This window comes from Saimiri boliviensis, chromosome 4 (assembly GCF_048565385.1).
Source record: "Saimiri boliviensis isolate mSaiBol1 chromosome 4, mSaiBol1.pri, whole genome shotgun sequence".
NCBI classification, from domain to species: Eukaryota; Metazoa; Chordata; class Mammalia; order Primates; family Cebidae; genus Saimiri; species Saimiri boliviensis.
In genome coordinates this window covers 43,827,229-43,855,047 of record NC_133452.1, presented here as the reverse complement: position 1 = coordinate 43,855,047, position 27,819 = coordinate 43,827,229, and the positions used below count along the sequence as shown (strand labels likewise).

At 39.5% G+C, this 27,819-nt stretch overlaps 1 protein-coding gene and 1 non-coding gene across 7 annotated transcripts in view; one reads left to right on the top strand and one right to left on the bottom strand.

The window, feature by feature from the left end:
- Positions 1-296: 296 nt before the first annotated feature.
- On the bottom strand, positions 297-368 carry TRNAE-CUC (transfer RNA glutamic acid (anticodon CUC)). The gene has a single exon. It is a non-coding gene; the product is annotated as a tRNA-Glu (tRNA).
- A 794-nt stretch (positions 369-1,162) lies between these two features.
- NCOA7 (nuclear receptor coactivator 7) overlaps positions 1,163-27,819 on the top strand; it is a 172,098-nt gene continuing 145,441 nt past the window's right edge. Inside the window, exons 1-2 of one of the 6 annotated variants that reach the window (XM_074397511.1) lie at positions 1,163-1,391; positions 2,994-3,146. The gene's annotated coding sequence lies outside the window, so the exon portion shown is untranslated. Of the gene's footprint in view, positions 1,392-2,993; positions 3,147-10,267; positions 10,401-10,779; positions 11,110-11,146; positions 11,239-22,653; positions 22,814-27,819 lie in introns of those variants that run through there. The other 5 variants (XM_074397512.1, XM_003932388.4, XM_003932387.4 and 2 more) reach the window with 5 other exon arrangements.

Below are 27,819 nucleotides of genomic sequence, written 5' to 3'. Positions count from 1 at the left end.
AAAATACAATTTTAGAATCACGGAACTTTATGTTATTTGATTGATTGTAAATTACATTGCCTGTAAATACATATGGCATAAGTTAAGCTTTAAATTAAATAAAATTTTAAGTCAATTTTTAATGATTAAAATATCCCAAACAACAAATGAAAAGTACATAAAACTCATGCTTTTTAAAAAAGCCCAACTACCAAAAAATAAAAATAAAAAACGCCAGCCAGCAAATGAAAACTACACAAAACTCATCATTTCTAAATTGCATGCAGAATACAAGAATGTTAAGGAAAAAGCAAGTCTTCCCTGACCGGGAATCGAACCCGGGCCGCGGCGGTGAGAGCGCCGAATCCTAACCACTAGACCACCAGGGAACTTGTTACAGTGACTTTCCTAAATATACTTGCCGTGTTAAAAACTTGCACTTAATTCCTCTAACCAATAGGAGGTAGAGTATTGCGTCTAAGTCACACCTACTTTGTTCTGGCTCGGAGTGCCCGGCCCTGAAAATATTTCCTGAAATCGAAGCAATTTCTCGGCGACTTCCGCCGAGCACAGCAATGGCCCCTTAAGGAAAAACCTGTACCCTCCAAATCTAGTCCTCTCCAGACTGCCATGCTGGAAAAGACATCCTGAAATTCTCGTTCTTTTAAGTAACATGTAAATCTTTTTACCAAGACAAGCGTTGTCTGGACGCCTACTGTCCAGGGCCTTGTAATTTGCTTTATTATTTCATTAACCATTTTGGCCGCTCTTTCCAAATCTAACTTCTGTCCCTCTCCGTCTTTCTTCGTTCTCTGTTGCGCGGATGTTAAGTCCCACCGCACAGATTGCCACCGGCAGAGAGCGTTTCTCCGTGAGAGGCCGTCCAGGGCGCACAGAGCGTGCTCTGCAAAAGCGGGTGGTGAAGGGCCACGTAGCCTTATAGGACGCGGTTCTATTTTATTTATTTGGTCTACGCAGGCTAACGAGGCTGAGAGAGCTGTGGGTGGCATGTCTAGTGAAGGATCAGAACACCTGCCCAGAGCTCCAGGCAAATCCTTCCAACCGCTGTTTAATATCCTCATACTTTCCAAACTGTTATTATCTGGGCCATTGCTTCACTTCTCCGCGTTATGTGCTAGACACCGCCAGGAAATGATGCAATTACCAAAGGAGTCAAGACACCTTACAGCCCAGCCTCAATTCAGAAAGTCTCATAAAACAGATGCGGAAGGCAATAGGATACAACTTAACATTGAAAGTGCCAGCCGTTAGTTGAAGAAATCTAACCCTAGAGACTCCGCTCCGCTGCATGATGGAAGGAGGCTTAAGTAAGACATGAATTTGTAATGAACTTGCTCACAACATCCGGCGCCACTGTGAGTTGCAGCCATCATCCATTACCACACAATTAGGTGAGCCTGTGCTTGAATCTCGTTCCTTTTTACCAACAACTCAGAGATGGTGTTTAAATCATCCATAAACTTTACCTGAAATTATGTAATAATATGAATAGGAAGATTTAAAGGGGTTATTAAGACTGATGAGACAGAAGAATCATCAGAATAAATTTCTGAACTTTATTGTATTTTAGGTGTGACATTTCTTTCCTATCCCAAGGAATCTTAGATCAAGTTCAGTAGGTGGAGCTCTTACCTCTTAATTGAGAGGTTGACAGACCTTAGCATTAGAGTGCTTGGTTTTGAATAAAAAGATTAGCAGATATTATTTTAAGAATAATTTTAGCTTAAATTTGTATAGGTTTAGTTACAATATTTTACACAAAGTACAAAAGGGTATGGTGAAAAACACCCTCCTATTCATTCCTTCCTTCTTCCAGAGGTAACCAGTGTTACTGGCTTCTTCTGTATCTCCCAGAAATAATCTATACACATGCAACAAATAACTGGGTCATTTTCCTCCAACTTTTTGGTTTTGAAACATATCAAATCAAGAGAAAGGAGCAACTATAGAACATTGAACACACATATACCCTTCAGCTAGAGCTGTGCTGTCCAATTTAGAGCTCCAGCAACATGTAGCTATTAGGCACTAAAACGTAGCTAGTATGAATAGATGTTCTGTAAATGTTGAAGAACATCTGTTCTGTAAATGTTCTGTAAATGTTAAACACACTGTATGTTTAAGCCTTAGTATTTTAAAAAAATGAATGTAACATATCTCATTAATACTTTTTACTTTAATTATATTTTTAAATGAGAAAAATTGGTTATACAGTGTTGGGTTAAATAAAATATTATTAAAATTACTTCTGCTTTCTTTTTAAATGTAGCTATCTACTAGGATATGTAAAATTATACATGTGCTTGCATTATATTTCTATCTTACAGTTCTGTTCTAGTCACCAATTATTAATTTTTCCGTATTTGTTTTCTCTATTTTTTTTCAGAAATTTGAGGTTAGGTGCAGATGCATGATACTTTATCATACACACAAAATACTTTGTTATACATCTACTAAGAGCATCAATATAATTATCATCTCCAGAAATTTAATTCCACACTGTCATTTATTATATGGTCAATAATCAAATTTTCTAGTTGTCCTAATAATCTCGATTATAGTTTTCTTTCAATCTATGATACACTCTGGGATTATACCTTGCATTTAGTCCTCAAGTATCTGTAGTCTCCTTCCTTTAATCTGGAACCGTTTCCCTAACCTTTTTTCTGTTACATCATTGACCTTTTTGAATAGTGGAGGACAGTAGTTTCAGAAAGTTCACCAATTTAAGTATTTCTTTTGGCAGGACAACTATCCTAAGTGATGTGTTTTTCCTCTGTGCATTATATCAGAATGCACATAATTCCAGTGCATTACAACATCTGCAGTGGGTAAGTGTGGTAGGCAGAACAATGTCCCTCCCCTTCATTCCACAGTCCCAGAGGTATCACTGTCCTAATCCCCAGAACATGTTGACGTGTCACCTTACATGGCAAAAGGAGCTTTGCAAATGTAATATTTTGAGATGAGTAATATTTTGATAATTATCCTAGATTACCTGGATGGGCCCCAAATCATCACAAGAATTCTGAGTGAAAGAAGAGGGCAGAAGAGTCAGGTCAGAGTGATGCCATGTGCAAAAGACTCATCTGGCCATTGCTGTCTTTGCAAATGGAGGAAAGAGAACCACAAGCCAAGGAATGCAGGTGATTCCTGTTCTCCCTTAGAGCTTCCAGACAGAAAGCAGCTCTGCCAACACCTTGATTTTAGCCCAGTGAGACTTGTGTTGTACTTCTGAACTACAGAACTGTAAGATAATAAATTTGTGTGGTTTTAAGTCCCTAATTTAGTGGCAACTTTTACAGCAGCAATAGGAAACAAATACGGTAAGTATGGCCATTTGATTAAGGTGTTTGCTGTATTTTTCCATGATAAAGCTACCTTTTATAACTGTAACTAATTGGCAAATGTTGGAAAATGCAAATATCACCGGTGGAGGTGATACTTTGAGAGTGTAAACCATTTTGTTCTTCAGCAAACTTTTAGCCAATGGGTTTGGCATCCACTGGTGATCCTTGTCTGAATCAATTATTGCTATAGTGGTGGCAAAACGGTGATTTTTTTTTTTTTTTTTTTTTTGAGACAGAGTTTCACTCTTGTTACCCAGGCTGGAGTGCAATGGCGTGATCTCGGCTCACTGCAACCTCCACCTCCTGGGTTCAGGCAATTCTCCTGCCTCAGCCTCCTGAGTAGCTGGGATTACAGGCACGTGCCACCATGCCCAGCTAATTTTTTTGTATTTTTAGTAGAGATGGGGTTTCACCATGTTGACCAGGATGGTCTCGATTTTTTGACCTCGTGATCCACCTGCCTCGGCCTCTCAAAGTGCTGGGATTACAGGCTTGAGCCAGCAAGCCCGGCCACAAAATGGTGATATTTTATGATTCTTCTGAAAAGAACTTTACTTGCTCTCATTTCTCTTTTTATTCTTTATTTAATTTTTACATATCAGCCCGGACTCATATTCTTTTTTCTGTTTTAGTGAACTTTTATTCAATGCTTTATATTCTGTTGCTGTCATTATTCATTTAAAACCTAAATTGTCCCAAATTCAGCCAGAGGGGGTCCCTTCAAGCTGACTCCTGTGTTCTTTTCGCATGTCCCTATACATTTTTGAGCACTTCTTTACTTTCGAGTACAACATGGCCAAGGTACAGCCTGTACTTTATAACAGGAAGAATTAACATCTCCATGCGTATGTCTATTCTTCTTTAGTTTCTTTTTGTAAATTTTTTGCACAAATAGTAGCATATTCAACTTCATTTTCTCTATTTTTTAATTAATATCTTTTGGAGGGTGTTCATTATTTACATGGGGTTTCCTCATTATTTTTGACAACTCAGTGGTAGGTATTCCACTGTGTAGATATCTTACTAAAGCAGTTCTATATCATTGGGCATTTAGTTTGTTCACAATCTTCTGCTGTTACCAAAGTCCTTCCAAAAATAACCTTGGACCAACATAATTTAACATTTAGTTTTTATTAACTTGCCCACATGTGATTCATCTTATAGAGTGCCAATTTCTGATTTGAAAATGCTAGAAGAAAAATCATGGGATCCAATTCAAATTCACTATTATTATAATTTATTGACAGTTTTCCAATTTGATCTCAACCTGAGTCAGCTGTCCTTCTTTTGTTTATTAAGCTATTCATTCATTGGATAAACATTTATTGAATCTAATATATGTCAGGTACTATGCTGGACACCAAGGACACCACAATGACCTTAAAGCTTAGTCTGATGGAGTTCAAGTAACCAAGCAATTATGGTATAATAAGAGAAATGTATCATCATAATCAGTTTATTTAATAGATTAAAAATTCATCTTTTATCACGTGTACATGCTGATGGAATATAAAATAGTATAGCCACTCTAGAAAACAGTTTGGCAGTTTCTTAAACTAAATATGCACTTACCATATGACTCAGCAAATGTACTCTTGGGCACTTATCCCAGAAAAATGAAAACTTATGTTTCCACAAAACCTGCAAATGAATGTTCATAGCAGCTTTATTCATAATAGCCGAAAACTGGAGGCAACTGAAATGTCCTTCAATGGGTGAATGGTTAAACAAACTGTGGTTCATCCATGCCTTGGAATATTATCTGTAAAGGGAAGTAACTATTGATACATATAATAACGTGGCTAGATCTCAAGGGGATTATACTGAGTGGGAAAAAAGCCAATCTAAAAGGTTACATACAATATGATTCAATTTGTATAACATTCTTGAAATTACAGAGATGAGAAATTAGAGGTTGCCAGGAATAGGGATGTGGTGAAGAGGAAGATTGGTATGTTTCTAAAGGAGTACCTCACGGGAGCCTCATGGTGACAGCTCTGTATTTCACTGTGGTGGTGATACAAAAATCTACCCACATGATAACACTGCACAGAAACAAACATACACACACAAACATGCATGAATGTATTTAAAACTGGTGAAATCTGAATAAGCTCTCAAGATTGTACCAATGTCACTTTTCTGGTTTAGATATTGTAATGTAATTATGCAATATATTAATCATGGGGAGAAAATGAGGAGGAAACACAGGACTTTCCTGTACATTTTTTGCAACTATTTGTTAATCTGTAATTATTTCCCTTGGGGGAAAAAAAAAACCTATTAGCATATTCACTGAAAATTTTTTTTTACCCAATAATACACACCACCACCATGTTCACTTTTTTAGGGATTCATTTCAAAATTTTAAATTATATTTTAGCACCAATGTTGCAGCAGCTTATTTGAATATGTTTTTCAGAAAGTGTAAAAAATATGTAATGAATTCACAAGCTACTGAAAAGACTATTTTTAGAAGAAATAAGACAACAGGAAAGTGTTCAAAAGCAGATATTTTTAAATTAGCTGTGAATAAAAGAAAAGGACAAATGTATTGGGCTAACTCTAAATAATCAGCCAGCCATAAGTATGACATGATAACAGCTAGCTGGACAACAATCCCTGTCTATATACAGCAGTATTTCTTTCTCATTACACTCTGATAGACTCCACAAAGGCCAAGAGATTTCTACCTCCTCTTCAGATTTATAACATGACAAGTGAAGCACTGAACATAGGCCTATCCACAAAAGGACACTTTTACATTTTTCTCAGAACTCAAGATTTACATTTTCTCAGAACCAGTAGACAAATGACCCCAGTTTGTGAAAACGAGCCACTGCCTTCAACACTATTAAATAATAAACTCTTTTGCCTCTTTAGTTGCAGGATAGCTACTCGTATACTTCCACACATGATCATCAGTATTTGCCTCCTGTGTCTCAACCAGCCTGAGTCAAGTGTGCGAAGAGGTGTTTCTTCTGCCACACCTTTTGAGAGACCTTCCAAAGACATTTCAGTATTTTCAGTGGCTCCAAGGTCATTACTTAACCAGTTTTGAAACTACACTCAAAACTTATAAATTTTGTTAAAGAGCAAGCAACTGTCAAATTCTCCTTCTAAGTGACTTCGTCCTGTTACTTATACATCACATATGTACATAAACATTCCTATAATCAAGTAATTCTAAATTTGGGACAAAATATCACACATAATAATTATTATCTTTCTTTTTTTTTTTTTTTTTTTTTTTTTTTTGAGACAAGAGTCTAGCTCTGTCTCCGAGGCTGGAGTGCAGTAGTGCAATCTTGGCTCACTGCAACCTCTGCCTCTGGGGTTCAAGTGATTCTCCTGCCTCAGCCTCCAGAGTAGCTGGGACTACAGGCATGTGTCATCATGCTCAGCTAATTTTTGATTTTTATACTTTTAGTAGAGACAGGGTTTCACCATGTTGGCCAGGCTTGTCTCGAACTCCTGACCTCAAATGATCCACCCGCTGCAGCCTCCCAAAGTGCTGGGATTACAGGTGTGAAAATAGGCCAGGTGCAGTGGCTCATGTCTGTAATCCCAGCACTTTGGGAGGCTGAAGCAGGTGGACTGCTTGAGTCCAGGAGTTTGAGACCAGCCCAGGTGACATGGCGAAACCGTCTCTACAAAAAAATACAGACATTAGCCAGGTGTGGTGGTGTATGCCTGTAGTCCCAGCTACTTGGGAGGCTGAGGTAGGAAGATCACCAGAGCCCAGGAGTTGGAGGTTGCAGTGAACCAAGATGCACTCTAGCCTGGGTGACAGAATGAGACCCTGCCAAAAACAAAAACAAAAAATAGTAACGAAAATACAGTGGGGCTCTAGATCAACCAGAGACTCAGGAGCCTTTCACATGGGCAATTTTAGGGTAGTATTTGCCAATATTTTTAGAATTCCAGTTTCATGAGAAGTTACCAGAATTGTGTTCAAAAACAGAAATACTAACCATGCTTCTTCATTACAAGAGTTATCTTTAGATACATAGGTAAGAAAAATAGCAAACACATTTGCAGGATTGTCACTGTTTGGCAGCATTTCTCTAAGCCCACCTACCTTAGCCCTCTGGAAAGTCACTTGAGAGAAATCCTACTGCCTGAACCCAGAAATCCAGCTGCCTCTAACAGGTTCAGTGGAGCAAACAAATGGCAGAGCGAGTGAAGTGACCCCTCTCTTTTTCCTTTAAGAGAGGAAGGGATGATCTCTGCTTCTCTTATCTACCCCAAAGTCTCATCATACAAACGTTTATATTCCAGAAAAAGTTGAATGATAAATACAAACTATCCCACAATGGCCTCTACCCTTCAACAGAGAAAGGCCAGTTTTCATATTTAATAGAGGCCCTCACAGCCATAAAATCAGTGTAGTATTACATTTTTTCATTAACTCAGCATTTACCAACTAACTTCCGCTAGCCAAGAACAGTGAAAAGTGTTAGGGATACCATTTAAAAAAAAAAAAAAAAAACTTTATTATAATAAAGTATATTATTCTAGTAATACCTTTGATTGATGGCCACATTCTAGACTCTAAGAGCCACTAGGGATTATCTCCTTTAATTACTATATCCACTCTATAAAGTTGGTACTGTTACCACTCTTTATGGATAAAGAATATCTTTTACGGATAAAGCAACTGAGGTTAAGTAGTTTACCCAAGGTCAGCACTTGGTGGTGCTGTAGTCTGAACCGAGAGCCTGAATTCTTAAAAGATAACCATGTTCTTAAGAAGTACACTTTCGGCTGGGCGCGGTGGCTCAAGCCTGTAATCCCAGCACTTTGGGAGGCTGAGGTGGTTGGATCATGAGGTCAAGAGATCGAGACCATTTCTGGTCAACATGGTGAAACCCCGTCTCTACTAAAAAATACAAAAAATTAGCTGGCCATGGTGGCGTGTGCCTGTAATCCCAGCTACTCAGGAGGCTGAGGCAGAAGAATTGCCTGAATCCAGGAGGTGGAGGTTGCGGTGAGCCGAGATCGCGCCATTGCACTCCAGCCTGGGTAACAAGAGTGAAACTCCGTCTCAAAAAAAAAAAAAAAAAATACACTTTCCATTGAGGTTCCCATATTATTTCATGTATTTTATCTTATCTCCCAATTAAAATTTGACCTTCTATGTAGGGCAGCACTGTTCAAAAGAAATTTCTGCAATAATGAAAATGTTCCAGTCTGTGCTGTTCAAAAGCACAGTCTAGCCATAATTTAAAATTTAAATGGCTACATGTAGCTAAAGCATACAGTACTAGGCAACACATATAAGGATTTCATTTCTTCTGATTTCTCTATAAAGGCAAGACTTAGGCAAATCAGTAAATGCTCAGTTAATGAAAACGAATGAGTGAAGAATCTCTAGGAAGAGTTTATACTCCCTTAGCTAGGGATCAGAAATCTTTATTATATCAGGACTTTCAGTGTAATAAAATGTTGTAAGAAGTATATGATACAGCATGCTGTCCTAGAGGAGTTCATGAAGATAGTAAAGGGGATTCTTGAATTCCTTGCAATATCTTTGGAAGACTGACATTTTATAATCGATGGTCACAATTGTTAAAATACATAGTTATAGATCTTTGTCTAATAAAAAAAAATCACTGCTTAATTTATTGACAAAACATAGAGTCCATAGAGAGAAAAACAAAAGGGCCTCTTGGTAGTAAAGGGTGGGAAACCTGTAAGACAATGGACATTTCCTTCAGAAACTACATTCAAAACTTAATTTTGCTAAAGAGTAAGGAACTGCCAAGTTATCCTCCTAAGTGACTTGATCCTGTTACTTATACAACACATATGTACATATACATTCCTATAATCAAGTAATTCTAAATTTGGGGGAAAATATCATAAATAATAAAAATGTTTTGAAAATAAACCAGAGCGTGTCAGGAAGCAGCTAAGTCACCTGCCTCTGGCCCCTTCCTGGACAAGCGCAGTGCAGCTCCCACAGGACCTCACACTCAATCCTCGATTTGCTTCAAAGAACTACCTCGAAAAATCTTAGCTATTTAGTCACAATTTGTCCTTGCCATGGAACGTGTTTTTCTTTTGCCTTTTTAATAACCTTAGATTTCAAAGTCATAAAAGCACCCATCAAAGAATTGTGAGAGCAGCTCAGCTTCTCTGGAGATGGCAAATCATGTTCTTTTGATACAATGCAAACAGCTCTTTAGATTTTAGGCACCTAATTTTCCCTTACTAAATAACTTACAAATAACACAATAGCTACAGAAAACAACAACAAACAAAACTAAACAGAAAAATTCCAACATCTTCACATTCAAAACCCAAAGATATAAACCTGACATCTAAATTAATACGTGCTTGGTGCAAAATTAGGCAATTATTCCACATTTGCAAGATAGTAGACCATGACTATCTGCTACTGAAATGCCAAAATCACCACTGTTAACGCTGCTTTGCTCCACCTTGCACAGAGGTTATTAAAGTTTAAGCAGCGTCAACAACCCAGAGAAGGCCGCTATCTAGTGTATCTGTGTGGAAGGCCTGTGACAAACTGTTATCAGATTAGCTGCAGGCTCTTCCTTAAGATGTTTTTCTGAGTACGAGTGAATGAACTCCTCAGCCAGATCCTCCTAGTCATCTTGCAGTGCTGATCATGGGACCGCAGAGGGAACAGCACCCAACTGGGGATGGGCAGCTCACAGGCACAGGCCCCGCAGCTGATGCAAACCTTCCCCTCCAAGGTTCTCCCGAGTCTCTGCCAAGAGTCGTCTGGAGGGCCCAACTGCTATGCTCTTACTGCTGTAATGACTGCAATTTGGCAGCATCCAGGACCCTGTACGGGAAAGGGAGGGGGAGGAGATGGTGGGCCCCTCTGCTAAGGGCAACGCCGGAAGGGACAGAAGGATGAATTTATTGTGGCCAGCGGTCCTGAGCTGGAACGAAAGTCAAAGGACTTTAAAGCTCGGGGAGACGCTCCAACTCCTGCTCTGCCCTCAAAGCCTTACTTCCCACGAAGAGTAGGGGCCAAGGCGGGCCAGCTGTAGGGGGGATGCAGCCAGGGGTGAGGTAAGAGGACCGTCCTAGGTGCCGCTGCCAGGCCGCGGTTCGCCGGGGCAGCAAAGCGCCGGAGCTCTGGAGGCGCCACAAAGGGCCGAGGCCTGCGGAGGCCGCGCGCGCTGCTCTCCGTGGCGGAGCCGCAGGGCTCGCGGCAGCCGAGGCTGCAGCAGCCGCTGGTAGCCGGGGTGCCCAGTCTCCCAGCCTCCCAGCTCAGAGGTCGCGGGGCGAGGGCGGGGAGGATGCCGGAACTGCAGCCCGAACCTCGGAGCCCGGACGCCAAGCTCTCTGGGCGCCGCAACCCCGGAGGGGCGCAGCGCGCCGCGGGCCGGGCGGAGCTAGAGGCGGGCGTCTGCACGGCGTCGCGCCACCCGCCGCTCCCCGCCTTCGGCCCGGCCCGGGAGTCCTTGGCCGCCCATGCCCTGACGGTGGGAGCAGCTGCGGGGGTGGCGAGGCGTCGCGCGTGGGCAAAGGCCTAAGACTTCCGACGGCGGCGGCTGCGCCCACCCGATTGGGACGTCGGGCCCCGCGAGCGCGCGCCTCGGCGCTCCCGCCTCCTCCCCTGGCTCCTCCTCGGCGTACGGTCCTCCCCCGACCCCTCCTTCCACCCGCGGAGAGGATGCGCTCCCCGGCGCCCAGCAGCGGAGGCCACCGCTCCCAGAAATGCACGCGCCCGAGCCCCATTTCCCGGACCCCAGGAGCCGGCGCCCCCGCCCTGTAGGTAGGTGGTGAGGCGGGGCCCAGCCCTCGCAGCCGTCAGCTGCTGATGCTGCTGCCCAGCAGAGGCCCCGGGCAGGGGCCAGGACTGGCCAAACTTGCCTCCCGCCGGGGCTTGGTGGAGCGCTCGGAGGTGTGCTAATGGCGCTGGGCGCAGCCCCCTGTGAACCTGAAAACCTCTGCGTGAGCTTGGGAGGCCGAGCGGGGGCGAAGGAGAGCTTGACCCTTCCCCGCCCACCCCCTGGGGGCCTGCGGGGGTGCGCGCCGGCGCGGGGGTGGGGAGGACAGGTTGGCATGGGGCTTATTTGGGGAGAAGACCGTTGGATTTTTAGCAGCTCAGGTGGAAATGTGTCACTGTTTTTCCGGCTGGATTAGCAGATGCGTTCTTCCCGTCTTTCTAGCCAAAACATGTAGAACGGCAAAGGGTTATATTAGCGGCATGTAGAAGTCGCTGTGGATTTTTCTGTGTATTTCAGAGCTAGCTGGTTGGTATATAAAATCGATGGTGTAAACCCTTATCGTCAACACGCTAGCGCCAGTTTAGAGAAGGTCCTTCTAGAAGTCAGGTTATTCAGGAGATCGATGAGGCGGGGATGTTGTTGTGCTGCCTATTTAAGAGCCTCCTGCGTACGTGAGGGGATGTGTTTTAAGAGTGGCAACTTTGATACAGGTGTCGGGAGTTGAGATTCTGCGGGAAGGATGTACCGGGTCAGCCAGCAGAGGCAGCCTTGTGCTCAGCCTAACTTCCAACTCGATGATAATATGCTCTGTATTTCTTAGAAACTGGTTAGGTATCAATGCTTGCTTTTTTTCTCCCTCTAGGTGTAAAGTTTATACATCAGAGCTTTTGTCAAGATTCTCTCTTCCCAGGCTGTCCTTTTTTATTTTATATTCAGCAATAAGGTTTAAAGTGTTGAAAAATGCATCACTGTAAGCTCCAATTTTATAGTCACTCTAATATAGAGATTTGGAGAAGTGACTCAGTATAATCTCGAAGAGGACAGAATCTTGCATCTGGTTTGTTTTTGTTTTTTTTTATCCTGTAATCTTCATCTTACGCGTAATAAGTGCTCATTTGTTATTTGTTGAATGAATGAACTGTTTCAAGCTTTCCTCTAAAAACCACAATTTAGAATCACTATGTATTTGTTCTGTGGATGGTGACATTTAATTAGATTTCAAAAATTGTTTCTTTGTATAAATAGGCAAACTCAGTTATTTTAACATTTGTATTTGAATTCTGACATTTTTAGGACCATATGCTATCTTTCTGTAATGTGTCATTAAGGTTATGAGGTAATTCTCCCCAACTCTTAAGTTCATTTCATGTCTAAGCTTGCAAAATTTCCAGTCTCATTGGTAATCATGCCTACTTCAACTATGGTCTCAAACACAATGTAAAAAGTAAAAGTCGTGTTTTAAAGAAAATTCTAAGTTATCCCAGAGGAAACAATGATTTGGTTAATAAGTGATGTATTAACTTGTTTTAGTGTTGAGGTTTTCTGGTTTGATCTAATTGTAATGTCTTTTATTACAGGCAAAAGTAGAAATAAAACATTTAGAAGGGTCTGTGATTCTTAAATGATTCAAAATATATGATATAAGTACAAAATTTAAACTGTTTTTTCCTCAGTATGTAAACATAGCAGTTCCCAAATTTGACAGCCAGTGGATTATGAAATGATGGTTTGGAAGTTACAGTGTTTTTCTGCTTTAAAATGTTATATTATTTTGAAAAAAAAAATCAAGGTTAACTGCATCACACTTTATTTGATTTATTTTTGCACTATGATATTTTCTGTTTTGATTTCTTTTTTCTCCATCACATACATTTCATGAGTCAATGTGAACTTCTATTCGATCTCTGCTTAACAATATTATCTGGGAGAGCTCCCAGATTTTCTTTCTGTCATTTTAATGCATCTTTACCATTTTCACTTCATGTTACCCAAATGACTTATTTTTACACAGTATGGTAGGCCATACTTTATTGCTATTGCTTCTCCAACCTACTTATGTTGATGGATAAGGAAATAACATTTTTCCTATAAAAGGTAATAAGACTGCAGGAACCAACAGCGGGAGGGAACTTATGAAAAAAATTAATTTGTTATGATTTATTAAAACAAAGCCAAAATTCCCTCCTGCAATAAAGATAATTACATTTCACACTTCTTGAATTTGTAACCCAGGGTACTGAGCAATTAAATTACCTGGTTCTTCCTTGAGCACTTTAAGCTTTTCAAAAAAGCCTTCCCTTTTTGTTACAGTAAGCTCTTTACCTTGTTACTTGTAAGCACTTACCTTGTTCATTTTACAAGTAGGAGTTGAGCCTTTAACTGCTCAGTTTAACTGCTATTACTTTAGGCCTTGGAATCACAGTCAAATAAGAGCTCTAATCTCAGAATTGAAGAGGTATTTTTCTCTTGTGTGTGTCAGGCATCCAAATGCGCAGTGCCTTTGGGATTGGATGATTCACTTTTGGGTCCTACCTCCTGATCCCCCAGCACTCCGCCTCCACAAGCACCACAGAACTCAATCCAAGACCTGGATATCCTCTATCTTCCTAAAGGCTGTATTTTAGAGTCCTCTGTTCCTTTCTTGCTAAATGCCATTTACGATTGTATTTTAAATCCCGGGCCATAATTTTTTGTTTCTTTCAATTCAACAGGATATACTCAATTCACATGTGCTAGAATCAGAATTGTTGGTTGCAGGAAATAATATATAGAAGTAAATTTGTATGACCTTGAATTTCAGACATAGGGAGTACAGAAAGAGTAATTGCTCTGTACTGGTCTCCCCTCAACAGTGATACAAAATGCATTTGTTTCTGCACATGCCAGAGAATATGAATTTTCTGTTGCTAAATTTGATCAGAAGCTTAATTGACAGAAATGATGTTTATAGGGGTTTGGCTGAACAAAAGCGATGATGTCAACCTATTCCCTTCTAATACTAGCTGTTAGATCAGGAGCCTAGCAGATCGTCAGAAGCTGTACTTTGGTACCTTATTTTGCATCCTTAACACCCCCCCCAATATGCTCACACTGAAGGATTTTATTAATACAGCCAGAGGAAACTTGCTGTTATGTTACCTTCCAAATGTGGTTGTGATCATGTTTCTTTCTATGGTTCCTGTGTGAAGACTCTTGCAAGAAATTCCATTTAACTTTAAATGGCAACGACAAGCTTTACTTGCCCTGAACAATTTGTGTGTGTGTGTGTGTGTGTGTGTGGTGTCTTTTCATCATGAAAATGAGAATCAAATCATTGATTATATTTCCCTAAGTTGGCAACCAGGAAATGAACAATTTGCAACTCAATTTTAATAATATAAAAATTTATAACCTAATATTAATATTCTATCATTCCCTTTGGTTTTGAGCTTCTATGCTATCTTGTTTTTCTTGATTCTGATGTTTATCTCATTATGTTTTTGCATTTAATTGAATTATATTCAAGATGACTCATATCCTTTGTGGAACAAGGCAGATTATAAAACATAAAACCAAATAAATGAAAACATTGCACAATTGATCTCTGGACACAGTATGTTTTTGATGAACAAGTTTAATTGGTTACATTAAATGTTTTGAACAAGAATTGCAAATTTAGTACATTTGAACTTTGATAGCCAAATGGAAAACAATGTTACATAGTTTTACAAAACTTTTTTTTAAATTCTTACATTTATATTCACTCATTACTAATTTGAAGTTAATAAAGCTATTCAGTTTAAGTCAATTATATTTGGAGTACCTTAAATGTCATAGGTTGAATAGAAGTTTCAATAGAATAAGTCATTGTTAGCCAAAGATCTAGCCTAACTTAGCATAACATTCACCAGAGTGAATCAACAATCTGACCTTCACATTAGTGATTCATGTGATTTATCCTTGTTTTAATAAATCATAATCTTCTCTGAGCCTCATTTATTTACCATGAAATTTAAAAGAAAAGAGCTCCCTGAGTTAATTCTTAATACTGATGTTTTGACAACTAGTTGTTAAGTTGGTTGAATTTACCCAGATAACTCATTATTTACATCTACATGGTAAGTTAAGCTTGATACATTTATCACTATGGTAAGCAGAAAGATTGGCCTTTCTCAAGAATCAGTCATTGGTACAGTCTGGTAGCCATTGTCATATAAATGATCTGAATTCAAAAATGCAACTTAAAACATAAGGGGGTTTGGAGGGGGACTTGGGCAGGTTTGTGCATAGAGGCATCTCATTCCAATAACCTTCATATCTGTTTTTTAATTTTATTTTTAGAATAGGTAATATCCTCATGGTTCAAAAGGTATGAATGGCTCTAGAGTGAAAAGACTCCTTCTCATCCTCATTCCCAGTCACCCATTTCACTAATCCACAGGTAACCAGTGTTAGTTGAGAATCTTCTAGTGACATTTTATGCATATATAAGCAAATATGAGCACAGAAGCTGCTCACTTTCTCTCCTAACCTGTCTCTGATTCACTCTATTCCATTCCCACTGCCTCTCTTTGGCTCCTTAGATGTCATGGACTGTTCTGCCTTGCTCTGCTTTTCAGCCCTCCACATTCTAGCCGGCTGTCCTTCCAGACTTCCCCCTTGAGGCCTTCTAAGCGATTTCCATCATACATGGGAAGGAATCTGCACATCTTACCCTGGTCTCTTGGACCCTGAGAGATTCATCTCCTGTCCCTCTCCCTCCTTGTCATGTGTTTCACCCACAGTCATTCTTAGCTAAGTCCCCTTGACCCATTTCATAGACCCATTAAAAAACCTGATGGAAAGTTGAAGTTGTCATCATGCGCTATAGACACCATTAGCCTACATGTCCTTGTTTGTGGACCCCCAAGTGAAAAATTTGTATTTTAGTAATACAAAACGAATTGCCACTTTCTGCACATGGATAGAGTATGACTTTTCTTTTCCAAGCTGTTCCCTCTGCTTGGAAGATGCTATTCAATTTTCATGTGCAAGCCACACTAATTTCTGGTGTCATGTCTAGGGGCCTTTCTTAGTTGAGATTCTATAAACTCATGGAGCCTGCCACATGTAATTTAGTGTCCCAAGTAGGCTTCCATACTAGGAATAATTTTCCATACTAGGAACAATTTTCTGTATTAGCTGCATTATAGCTAATAGCTATATTTTGTTACTAGCAAAATTGATGTTCCAGTAAAAATTAACTATGATTTTGGATAGCATGTAAGATTGGTAAAACAAAACAAAACAAAAAAATCAATGTTGAAGCTGTTAATCATTCTTCTTCTCTCCCGACCCATCCCCCACCTCAGTATAAATCAGTTGTCCCTCAGTATCTTCAGGGGATTGGTTCCAGGGGGTGGGTTCCAAAATCTAAGGATGCTCAGGTTCCTGGTATCAAATGGTACAGTATTTGCATGTAATTTATGCACATCCTCCTGTATATTTAAACTCATCTCTGGATGACTTATAATACCCAAATGCAATGTAAATACTAGGTAAGTAGTTGTTATACCACCCTGTTTAGGGAGTAATGACAAGGAAGAAAAGAAGTACATGTTCAGTACACAACCATCCATTTTTTTCTTTTTCTTTTCTTTTTTCTTTTTTTTTTTTTTTTTTTTTGAGACAGAGTCCCTTTCTCCCAGACTAGAGTGCAGTGATGCAATCTCGGTGCCCTACAACCTCCATTTCCAGGTTCAACGATTCTCCTGCCTCAACCTCCTGAGTAGCTGGGATTACAGGCATACACCACCATGCCCAGCTAATTTTTTTATTTTTAGTAGAGACGGGATTTCACCATGTTGGCCAGGTTGGTCTCGATCTCCTGAACTCAAGTGATCTGATTGGTTGGTTGATTCCATGGATATAGAACCCATGGATATGGAGGGCCAACTGTACATGTCCAAACCAATTTTTTTTAGCAGCCCTTGCTTACTTTACTAATCCTCTCTCAAACATTGTCTTAACACTCAATTAAAAATAGCTCTGGTATTTATTATGACACTCATCTGGGAGAGTGTCTTTTATGCCTCCTACTCTAGTTTTCTTCTGTAGTTGGTACATAAAGGGCGAAAGTCTTCAAATAGGGTATCACTGAAGTTTGGGGATCAGACAGGCAAAAAGGGTACTCTTAAGATGTTGAAAGGATTGAACATTGACCCTGATAAATGACATGAGCCTTCTGGAGAGAGTGGTCCAATCTAAGAAGTAACTCCTAAATATGTGAATGAAATATTTTTATTTCCAACCCAAGTAATCAGAGGATATCTTAAGTGCTTGGTTTTTACTGCAAAGTGCCTGGTATGAGGTAATTTGCTTTTGATGACTGATTAACAGAGGATTTAGAGAGCAAGAGTTTAATAGTGTTTGTTCAGCACTGTTCATGTGGAATTTCTGACCAGTGGGTTATTCTTATCACTGACCAGGTGTGCCTTGTAGAACAGAAATAATTTGTGAGATAAATCCATAGGTCTGAGATCCCTTATGATCTTTCATTTTTCTTCTGTGACTCTGGCCTTGCTATGCAAACGTCGAATTTATTGACTTGTTTCCCCAGGCATGCTGCTATCATGAAGTAAGAGTGCTCTGAGTAGCAGTGATAAATATTCTAGCCATTGGATAACTGTCACCCCTGCAGTATGGGATAAATCTCAATTTCCGGCTATTCATCGGTCTGTTGGGAAGGTCTGCTCAGTTCTTTGGTTGCAGGTGTCTATAGCTGAGCCCTCATCCCTCATTTCCAGTGATTTCCTCCAGGGTACTTCCTGTCTCTAGGGTCCCACTGAAAAAACTGGTTAGCAATACTCTTTGATATTTTGAATCACAGAGACTTCCAAAATAATTTCTATCTTCCGTATCTTAACTCTTTGAAAACCTTCATAACGAGGAATAGGAATAGAATATTCACAAAACAGGAACTTAAGATGGCCAAGACATGAAAATAATATTGACTTCATCACATCAAAGAAATGCAGATTATTAGATTTTAAAAATCAGTTACAGTGCTGGCAAGAGTGAGGATGTGTTGTAGCTCACGAAAGGTAGGATGCTGTACCTTACATGGATACTCCTTTTCATTTGTGATTCTCTTCTGAGTATATCCTAAGGAAAGAGTCAGACATGAAGCTACAGTTCAGTGATGAGCCCATGATCTGTGAGAGGCTACTGATACAGTAGAAAGGTTAAAACAGGAAAGCCAGAGCCAGTTATCTGGCTTGGAATCCTGTTCCACAGTTACCACCTATGTGCAGTTAGGAAGTTAATTTCTCCACACTTCGATTTTTCTCATCTGTCAAATGAAGATAATAATAGTATCTACCTCCCACATTGTACAGAGAATTAGGTAAATTAATTTATGTAAAGTACTTGGAACCCTGCCTGACACAGAGTAAGCAACTATATAAGTATTAGTTGTTACCAAGGGTGTTATTGTAAGAATTTGAGAAAAATCCAACAGTAGAGTCATTTTTTTAAGTAATGGTAAATGTATATGGTAAGATACTTAGCCATTAAAATTTTGAACAATATTTAATGACATGGGTGATGTTTATAATAACTGAGTTAAATATAAACAGCATATACAAAAAATTCTAATTTCATTTTAAGATGCATTTGCATAGAAAAGGAAAGTGACAAACTTACTTTTTTCTCCCTGATGGGATCATAGGAGATTTATATTTTCCTTTATCACAGTTTTATTTGTTATCCATATGTATTACAATGATAATTACTGAATATTATTACAATTAATGTATCATACAATTATTATATTTTTGACTTTTTGAAAGCAAATGCATATTCATTTTGACATATTTTACTTTCTCTTCCTCCTTTTAAAGCTACTAATATTTCACTTCCTCAAAATCTTCACCCACACATCATCTGCTTGGTATTTTCTTGCATTTGCTCTCTTACTTTATGTATAGATCAGCCCCAAGTTTGTTTCTTCAAGAATAAGTAGACCAAGTAAAATGACTTAAGAGTGATGGCTTTCTCCTGGAAGTTTAATCCGAAGAATGCAGCTCAGGTGATGACGGCATTGCTTCCTCTCTACATTTCATGCACTCAGCCTTCTCTCTCACTCTCCCCCTGCGTGAACTTGGCACTTCAGTGGGGTCAGAATCCTCGGTAATCCCACACATACAGGAGACTAATTCCTGCCCTCCAGCCTTTGCTGTCCTTCCTAGCTGGAATTTCCCTCCACATTTCTTCCTTTAAAATCAGTTTTCCACACCAGCTTTATATTTAATTCCATGAATACTTTCCAACCCATCTATTGTATGCTGACTTCAGTTCTTTTGGCACTTAAGCATTTGTACGACAAATGAACTAAATATTGGCTTACGTTATTGCTTAGTTGTTCCTTTCTTTTTTCTTTTGAGACAGAGTCTTGCTCTGTCACCCAGGCTGGAGTGAAGTGTCACCATCTCAGCTCACTGCAACCTCTGCCTCGCAGGTTCAAGCAATTCTCCTGCCTCAACCTTCAGAGTAGCTGGGACTACAGGCATGTGCCACCATGCCCAGCTAATTTTTTTTTTGTATTTTTGGTAGAGACGGGGTTTTACCATGTTAGTCAGACTGTTCTTGAACTCTTGACCTCAAATGCTCTGCCCTCTTCAGCCTCCCAAAGTTCTGGGATTACAGGTATGAGCCGTTGCACCTAGTCAGTTCTTACAGTAAGCTTTTAGAAGTTGTGTTTTATATTACTCAGTGGCCTTTTATTTTCTAGCACAGCATTATCCGCGTGCACGTAGAACGCAGAAAAATGGGATGTTGTTGTGTTGATGACATTCTTTTTTTTTTTTTTTTTTTTTTGAGACGGAGTTTCACTCTTGTTACCCAGGCTGGAGTGCAATGGCGCGATCTCGGCTCACCGCAACCTCCGCCTCCTGGGTTCAAGCAATTCTCCTGCCTCAGCCTCCTGAGTAGCTGGGATTACAGGCAAGCGCCACCATGCCCAGCTACTTTTTTGTGTTTTTAGTGGAGACGGGGTTTCACCATGTTGACCAGGTTGGTCTCGGTCTCTCGACCTCGTGATCCACCCGCCTCGGCCTCCCAAAGTGCTGGGATTACAGGCTTGAGGATGACATTCTTAGAGATAATTTATGAGTTGTCTGCTTTATCATCCCCTTTGCTCATCCTTCTATTTTCCTTGTTTTCAAGATCAGAATGTTATATCATTTGGGTTCTCAGTCTTATAGATTTTTGCCTGAAGGCCTGATAATAGATTTTCATTTCTAACATCTAAAAATGGGTTAAATTGCAGAGAACACCACAGTTAGCAAATGCATTTATAATAGGGGACTAATAGTATAATATACAAATTAATCCTAGTTGCAAAGACAATCCTATAAACTTTAAAATATTGCTTATTTGATCTAGACAATTTTATGAATCTGTCAGAAAATTATTAAATTTATAAATGTGTTAGAATTGTATAGATCTTGCATTTCCTGGAAAGGACCAAATCCCAGGAAATGTTGTCACATATCTGCTCTCATAGTCTAGACGGGTGGTTTCTAAAGGGAAGTTCATGCACAACATGAAGGTATAGAAAGAAATTGTTAGAATGTCTATATTATCTTTTCATGACTTCTATTTTAGTTATATGCTTTTTAATTATTAGTAAAGAAGACATGTTTTTATAAGTAAAAATAATTAGAGTTTTATGCTCAGATACTTTTACTGATGTAAAATAAAAGGTAGAGACCACTAAACTAAATAAAAGGCAAGATGTCATCATTTCATAACCATCATTTAGCCATTACAAGTCAAAAATCAACTTATTAAACGTAAATTCTGTGTCCAGCCTAAATTAAGAACTTTGATTTGTGTTTGTGTGCATAATTCTGCATGAATGGACAGCATAAGACACATTCCTTGCCTTTAGAGAGTTTACAGTCTGATTGGAAGGAATTTAGGCATAAGGAACAATAATTAGAAAATGACACAAGGGACCAGTTGCGGTGGCTCATGCCTGTACTCTCAGCACTTTGGGAGGCCAAGGCAAGTAGGTCACTTGAGGTCCAGAGTTCAAGACCAGCCTGGCCAACATGCTGAAACCCTCTCTCTACTAAAAATAAAAAAATTAGACAGGTGTGGGGGCATGCACTTGTAATCCCAGCTACTGAGAGGTTGAGAGAGTGAGGTAGGAGAATCGCTTGAACCTGGAAGGCAGAGGCTACAGTGAGTGGAGATAGCACTACTGCACTTGCTTGGGTGACAGAGTGAGATGCCATCTCAAAAAAGAAATAAAGAAAATGACACAAGGTAGCATAAGTGTGCACTGAGAAACTTAGCAGTATGAGTTTGTCAGTCTAAAATTGTTATAGAAGGTGTGATAGGAGTGTCATAATAGAGGGTGATGCTGCATTCTCAGAATATTTCAAAACTTCTTTTAGGATAAAATAATTGTTTGATAATTAAGTCAGTTCTTAGTGCATCTATCCAAATAAGCTGTGCTTGCTTGAATTGTCTCCTGGGCCCAGATGTTATCTGGATGAACAGAAAGCTCATGGAGTTAACATCTGAGCCCAGGAGACAGTTGGTAAATAATGTTTACCAATTTTCTTAATGGCATGCCTGCATTTCCTTTAAATTATAAGAGAATGTGGCAGAATGGACATGTTGGGAAAGTAATAAAGTTTTTGGAGCAGTATTCTACTGGAACAGTGATAGTGTATGAAGGTAATTTAAAATCAGCATATTAGTTTCTTAGGACTGCCATGACAAAGTAACAGAAGCTGGGTGGCTTTAAAAATTCATTTTCTCACTTTCTGGAAGCTAGATGTTCAAAATCAAGGTGTCAGCGGGGCCATGTTCCCCCTGAAACCTGTAGAAAAATCCTTTCTTGTCTCTTCCTAACTTGTGGTGGTTTGCTAGACCTTGCCTTGCAGCTGTATAGCTCCAAGTGTGACCTGTGTCTACACGGCATTCTCCCTGTGTATCTCTGTCACTATGTGGCCATCTTCTTATAAAGGATTCCAGTCATATTGGATTAGGGTACCACACACTCCAGTATGATTTCATCTTAGCTAACTGTATCTGCAGTGACCCTCTTTCCAAATAAGATCACATTCTGGAGTACTGAGGATTATAACTTCAACATCTTTTTTGCAGTGCTATAATTCAACCTATAACAGTAAGCAATATCAACTTATATAAATATACTTATGTATAAATAATACTAAGACAATGCACAATATCATGTCAAATGATACCTTCTCAGCTAAAACCCCATAGCCATGCAAATTGTTGTGGGTCAATGTCAACTGGAAGAAAAGGAAGCCTCCTCTGCTGTTTGTGTCAGTTGTCTTTGGGCCTTGTTATCTCAGGCCCAATTTGTCTCTGGGCTATGGTATCTCAGGCCATGGTAGAATTATTCATATTAATAATAATATGTACTATACGGTTTTGATCTTCCTTGTAAAACTCCACGAAGTGATTTGTGAAGCAGGATGGTTCTAAGGGTGTATTGGGTTTTTTTTGTTTTGATAACATTGCGCAATTGTCTCCAAACCACAGTGGCTTATATCCACAAATATGATTTCACTTTCATGGATTTGCAGGTTGACTGCGGTTTAGCTGCTCCTGGTTGGGTTCTGCAGGCTGGCCTTGGCAAAGGCTAAGTCAGATGTCAAAGCTGAGGTACAGGTTCAGGTCTGTTCCACATGTCTTCATCCTGGAACCCAAGCTGAAGAGGGAAAAGCAGCTACCTATAGCATACAGGTAGGGAAACCAACATACCGGGAGTGGAAACTTGCCAGGTCTCTTAGTGCTTCAAGTCAATGTAAGTATGACTGTTCATCCTCACAGTCTATTGGACAAAACAAGTGACGTGAACAATCAGATGGGGTTGTATATTCTGTGTACTAGTGCAAAGCATCACAGAAGTGCACAGCAAAGGGTGTGGATGTATAATTATCTTACAGCGAGGGAAGGAGTATGTAATTAGAAATAACAATCCATTCTACCAAAAAAGCCATTTTTGTTTTGAATTCTACAAGTTTTATAAGAAGCAACTCAATAAACCTTAAGAAAAAAAAGAATGTAAACCATAAACTTGATTTCTTAACCCAGTCTGCTAGAAATTTGTAGTTGAATATTATACAAGTAATTTTTTTTTTCCAGGAAGAGGTCCTTGTATTTCTCCATGCTAATTTACTTTCACATTGGGCATATTCCCTGAGCCTTGGGCACTTTTTGTTATGTCTTGTCTCCAAACCCACGTTTGTGTATTTCCCACATTCCGTATTTTGCTAACCACAGTATTACGTGCCTCTCTCCATTTTACTCAAGACATCTGAGGCAGAATCTGATGGAATTGCTGTTGTCTTGAGTGTGCTCTGATAGAGAACCTTGTCTTGGGGAAAAAACTGTTTCTGGTTTACAGATTTGATTGTTGATTGTGTGGCACTATTGAAATATAACCCTGAATTGTGGTTTTGGAAAATGTCCCCCTTTTAACACTTTCCCTACCAGGACTGGCCCGTGTGACCCAGCTGTTTTCTTACTTCCCATTAGCACTTCCTCTGTGTCGTACGTTTCACTTGGCGTAACTTTTTCATGCCCCTGTTTTCTGATTATTTGGTGTAAATCTTATCTCCCTTTTGAAAAATTGAAGTTTCTTTAGAGTACTTTGGGTCCTTTTTATAGTCACAGGCTTTAGATAAATAGTACAGTTGTAGGCATAAAATGGGTTCTAAGTGCTTACTGAATTGAAGAAAATTGCTCATAAATATATTACAAGGCACTATTTAGGAGTAAGCATAAGTTGTTTATTGCCACGCATTCTCTCCATGTAGATATGCTGAAAGCACATTAAAAAGAATGATAATTCATTTTTTTATTTTGCATTTTTACAGATATGAATGTATGCCAGTATATTTTAAAAATGCATTTGATTGCAGATCTCATCCACAGAAAGCAAAGAAGTACAAGGCCTTTTCTTTAGTGAAATGGCAGTTTAACTGCTAGATTATCTCTCATTGATAAAGTCTCAAAAGACACTCAAATTTAATTCTTGGAAAGTAGTATCAGCTACCCATATACTGTATATTTTTTGGAAAGGCATTCCATTTATCTTTTAACACCTTTCGTCTATCAAATTTTGTTGGTTTTGTCAGTTAACTCTTAATTCAGATCCACCAAATAGTCCCCACCAAATAATAATAAGTACTAATAGTAGTAGCAGTAACTACTGCTCTCATTTTTTTTTCCCCCTCCTGAAATTGAAGGCATTAGGGCACAGTGTAAGACCAGGACACATGCATTGGTGATGGCATTTGCTGTGAGCACAGGGCACTGGCACAGTGATTCACATTGGCACATATTCTCTGCAAGGATTTGGGGAACAAGATTGAGTTCTGTACCAGCAGGGAAACTCCAGAAGAGTTTGCAGCTTATTTCCTTTGGACCGGAGCTAGAATATGTCTGCAAAACAATCAAACAGGCCAGAGACTCTGTGATTTTAGGAATGAATCTGTCTGGTAGTATTAAAATGAATTCCAGAAGTAATTCAAAGCCAACTTTTCTTCGCATGTCTCCTGTTTATTGATGCTATTTGGAGCCTAATATCTTTAGATTTGTCTTAGAGATTATCTGAAGTGAACTTCTATGGGTGAGGCAGGAGTCATATTTTTCCCACCTTTTGTGACATGTAATCAGAAGCATGTCGTAGGTACCCAGTAGTGATTGATGGTGAGAAAGAGGATGTCTCTTATGACTAGGAGATGAGATCAACAGACAGATTGTTCTGTTTTCATTACCTCCAGTAACTTTCTGTATGATAATGCAAATTTGGCCCTTCTAATCTTTGTGTGCAGGTAGAAAACTTCAAAATTGACTTCTTATACGTTGTAAGTATTAATGAGAGAATGCATTCAATGTATTTAAAATATTTGGTAGAGGTGGATCCTTGCTCTGTTGCCCGGGCTGAAGTACAGTGACACGATCTCGGCTTACTGCATCTTCTGCCTCCGAGGTTCAAGCAATTCTCCCACTTCAACCTCTGGAATAGTTGAGATAACAAGCATGTGCCACCATGCCTGGCTAATTTTTGTACTTTTAGTAGAGATGGGGTTTCACCATATTAGCCAGGCTGGTCTCAAACTCCTGACCTCAGGTGATCCACCTGCCTCGGCCTCCCAAAGTGCTGGGATTACAGGCATGAGCCACCGTGTCCAGCCCCCGCTCTTATTCTTTTTAACTGTGGTTAAATCCAGGAAGAACCAGGCGTCAATGTGAAAATTATGGGTAGTAACAGCCCACTCCTACAGCCCATTATTAGTGGTTCCTTCTTTGGGATCAGACAGAGCTGATCATTCTGGCTGTAACTCTTAGGGCTATTTGACCTTGAATACATTCTTTAATCGTTCTAAAGTTCAGACTCTTTATCTGAAAAGAATTGAGATTAACTCCCTCATGCAGTCATAAAGATTAAACCAAACTATGTGTGTAACAGTATTGAACAAAAAAAAATTGGTGCATATGATTCATGTTCAATAAATATTTCACTGTTTCCTGTCATGTTTGTATTCACTAGATCTGCCTGGCTTGTTAGTTTACTGTTTGGGGCGGATTTTAATGTAGTTCTTCAGGTAGTATTGAAAATGGTATTTCATGAACACTTGGATATTTGGGTGTATAGAAATCTCAATGGATAGAATTTTCTGTTTTATGGAGCACCAGACTCTAGTGAATCCTTTTTTCCATGTCGAGTCTCTGTAACAGCCCTTTTGCAGGTAAAGAAACTGAAGGTTAGAGAAATTAGGTAGCTTACCCAAGGCTACATACCTTGTAGGTGATGGAGTCTGGATTTTAACCAGGCCTATCTTGCTTTAAAGGTACCCTTTGGCCAGGCAGGATGGCTCACGCCTGAAATCCCAGCACTTTGGGAGGCCGAGGTGGGCGGATCACCTGAGGTCAGGAGTTCGAGACCAGCCTGGCCCACATGGCGGAACCCCATCTCTACTAAAAATACAAAAATTAGCTGGGCATAGCGGCAGGTGCCTGTAATCCCAGCTACTTGGGAGGCTGAGGCAGGAGAATCACTTGAACCCAGGGGACAGAGGTTGCAGTGAGCCGAGACCACACCACTGCACTCCAGCCTGGGTGACAGAGTGAGATTCCATCTCAAAAAAAAAAAAAAAAAAAGAAAGAAAGAAAAGAAGGTACCCTTCTGCCTTAATAGCATGGGGTAAGTGTTATTCAGATGAAGCACAGAGCATATGGAAAACAGAGAACTTCTCAGGTATGCAAAGTTTATAAAATCTCAGTTTTAAAGGAATTTTTGCAATTAAAAACATTTAATTTGAAAACTAATTTAAAATACTAGTGTATCTGTGGGGCTTGATTTTCCTCTTAATAGTGATTTTCATTGGTTTTGGTGCCCTTTCCTGGGGCATTTTGGTTGGCATGGTTATGGGAAGGGCGCTATTTGGGGGCAAGCAGAGGTACCATATGCCCTGCAATGAGTGAGACAGTCCAAGAAAATGAAGAATTGACCCTTATACTTGGGAATTTCCTATCTTCTTCTGTAGGAGCAGTATGAGTCTATATTATGTCTTCTAATGAACTGGTGTCTGAAAATTTACATATTGAAATACCCTTGATCAATTGCTTTCCTTTGGGGCATCATGATGATTTTATAAAATTAAGTGTGTAAGTAGGTTACATGAGCTATGAATTTCATCTCAATATTATGAAGGGTGTATAATAAAATGCTTACATATTTATTTAAATGAGGTGTCGAATTTGATAAGGGTGTATAATAAAATGCTTACATATTTATTTAAATGAGATGTTGAATTTGATAAGGTTGAGAACTGTGCCTCTGTAGTAGTTGCATGAACCTCTTGCTTAGTATGTGTTCTGTCACTCTTGAAGATAAGAAAGCCATTCCATCTGCAGGCAGCTGTTTGCATCTGTCTCTCAGACAGTTCTTCATTATACTGACCACGGACCTCTCTCCCTCCATAGCTAATGTCTAATTCTAGGTATACACCTTGAAGATCTGTCTATCAAGCCTAAATTCTTTATTGGATAAAGATCCTTCAGATGTTTGAAAACAGCTGTCATTTAATCCAAGTCTTCTCTTCTGACCAACTTCTTTGACTAATATTCATAAAATCTATTTTATGCCATTTAACTATCGTGGCTGTTTCCCTATAATGTGAGATCCTAGCCAAATGCAATAATCCTGATGTAGTCTAATCCTCAAAAAGTGTGTGACAGACTATTATAATCTTTTTATCCTGGGTTGATAGCACTAGTGGTTTTTTGAGGGGAGGGTGGAGGAAGATGCACAGGGGAATTACCCAACTGTAGTTCCATATGTAAATCTTACTGTCATCTAAAACCACAAATCATATTCACTTGTGCTAACACTAAACTGTACCTCTCTCATTTCTTAGTATCTCACCAGTAGAACCTGAGATACATGTGGGGTAAATTTCCACCTCATAATAATTGACTTCTTTCTATAGATAGCTGAGGGCTTTTTGAATCCTAATGCTTTTATCCAGGATATTATTAAGTACTTAACCCCTCCAAATATCTGATAAGGGAGGCCTCTATATTTTTGTTCAAGTCAGTGGGAAATGTGCTTATGAGGACAGGGCATAAGAAAAAAATGCTGCATTAAGCTATTAACGTTCTCCCTCCAGGTTCAGAATGGATTTCAGCTATCAGAGCAACTAAGGTTGGTCAGTCAACATATACCTCTTGTTACAGTG